Here is a 2,725-nt window from a genome sequence, read left to right on the forward strand (position 1 = left end):
TAAAACTTTTTTGTATACTTAGTAAAGTTTCAGAATAACATTAAATAGCTTTTCTAAAATTCTAAAGAAGAATCTGACCAACTTCAAGTCAGATCAGTGTGGTAGATAGAGCTTGAGCTTTATAGCCAACGAGACTTTTGTGCCTTTGAACAAGTTATTATGTGGAACCAGTTTTCTTATCTGTAAAATGACAATTATGGTATCTATATTACATGGTTCTTCAGAAGACTATAGGTAATGTATAGAATGATCAGTACTTTGGAGGCAATATTTAGTCAGTATTAATCTCTAATGTTGAATAATCTGAAAGTGATATAATTCCACAAATAAAGCAAATATTTATGAATTTGTTTTCTTTATATTTTTGATATATGTTTGATAGCTTAATTACTGAAGAATTATGATAGTAGTTTTTGTCTTTATCTCTGACTGTTTTCAGATTTAATGTGGTTTAGTCACATGACTGAATTAAAAGTTACTACTTCTTACAAGTCAGGGAAAGTAGTAATTAATAATTTAATATTAGCAAAAATATTGACTTAATGAGTTATTAAATCATAAAAATTACTATTCTATCAAATTTAATATTTATATGTAACAAAAACCTGATTATTGTCATTTACTTATTTATTCTGTAATGTTTACTGAGTACCTGTATGTGCCAAGCCCTGAACTGTTTGCTGGATATTTAATATGAAAATATACTATTCCTACCTTGAAGAAGTTACAATCCAGTGTGAAGACATTCATGCCAACAGAGGTCCATTGACTCATTTGCAAAACCAGTAAAAAGATATTAAAACAGTTCAACCAAGAAAAAAGTTCCTAAATTGGGGCAGTGACAGGGGTTGAAGTGGAGGGCACTTACATCTACTGAAGATTTTCAGTAAGTAGAACTGAAGGAATGTGAATTTTAGGTAGATTGCATGTTTGGGGAGGGCAAATGTAAAGGGGAGAATCTAGGCTGACTTGTGGGTTTCTAGTTTGAGCTAGAGGCACAACTTGTGAAAGTGGTGTGCTAAACAAAAATTATTACTCCTTAAAATCTAATGCATGTAATCATCAGTAATATATGAATTAACAATAGAAAATGTGAGGGATAATGATGCTAAATTTCAGTAGAAGAAGATGAACAGAGAAAAATAAAATAAAATTATAACAAATGTAACTAGTTAATCACTACCATATAAATCAGGTATAATGCTTTATGATGATAAAAATCGCTGGAACCATAGGCAGAAATTTTAGATTACTGAGTGATAAATAACCTAGAATTTTCATTTCTCCCTTGTTTTATAGCAAATTTCCAATATCTCATGTCAGCAATATTTAAATGGTATGTCAATGTCTTCATTAAAGTGAGATTCAAATATGGTTCTGTTAACTTCAAGACTGGTATCCCAGAGCCATTTCAGTACCTGTGCGCTCATTGTACTGCAATTATACCAAAGTCACATAACAGAAGAATAGTGTATGTTGCAAAGGGATATACAAACTCTTGGTATCCATGGGGGATTGGTTCCAGGACCTCCTTCCAATAGCAAAACCAAGAACAGCATATGACAAGATATAAACTGGCATGTGCACATCCTTCCTGTGTCCTTCAAATCATCTCTAGACTACGTACAATGCCTACTACGAAGTAATTGCTATGTAAATAGTAGTTATATTGTATTGTTTAGGGAATAATGACAAGGAAAAAGGCCTATCCCTGTTCAGTACAGATGCAATTTTTTATTTTACAAATATTTTCAATCTGCGGTTGGTTGAATCCACAGATGCAGAATCCACAGAAACTGAGGGCCAATTGGAGTCATTGGATCAGATTGATGTGCTCTTTAAAAAGCTATTTAGAGTTTCAAGTGCAAGCTGCTTGCTGAACAAAAATCCTCAGACACAATTAACCACAGGATTTCAACCAAATTTCAAATATTTCACAAAGAAATGACAGAGTATTTGTCCATAGAGAATGAAACACCTGTTTCTAAGAGTGATTTCAGTCAATAAGTAATAAGCTAAATCTTTGTTATGAATGCATTCTGGTGTCTGAATGACTGTTGCCCTTTTGGAGGGCAAAGTGCACAAAAGATTCAATGACCTTCTGACTTGACAGTCAAATAAGTACCATTATGTTCAGTCAATATAAATAAGCACGGCTGACAATTTGCTAATTGGCTGCCTCTGGTCAGTCAAGTGTACTTTTGACCTTAATGAGAAGCTAATCAATTAATACTTAGGGCAATGAAGACCTCTCGCTGATTAAGTTAGACAGAAATCATCTTTTTCCAACAGGATTAATGCAGCAAAGTGACAAACTTTTAGTTTAATATATGATAATCCCTTCTTCTTAGGACCCTCTTATTTAGCTAACATGGTGAAAGTAGACTATGAAATGTGAGATCTTTAACTGTTTAAAAGATTTTTCGAAAAAGAAAGCAGTGTAATACAGTTATTAAAGTGAAAATTTATGTTGTTTATTTGAATTATATGCTAATCAACTGAATATGATATGATCATTGAGTTGAAGAAACAGCCATGTTGTCTTTAGGATATTAAGATCCTTAAAAAAATAATGAAATTCAATAGAATTGTTTTTCAGTTTGGTTTTCTTTTCTGCCAACTACTAAGATGTTAATAGATAGCATTCTGGAGACATAAAGTTTCCCGTTTAATTAAAAAGAAAGATGTTACTAGTGGCTTTCATGTAGATATAAAAAATGTTCTT

This window comes from Otolemur garnettii, unplaced genomic scaffold, assembly GCF_000181295.1.
Source record: "Otolemur garnettii isolate 467f Iridium unplaced genomic scaffold, OtoGar3 scaffold00050, whole genome shotgun sequence".
Lineage (NCBI taxonomy): Eukaryota > Metazoa > Chordata > Mammalia > Primates > Galagidae > Otolemur > Otolemur garnettii.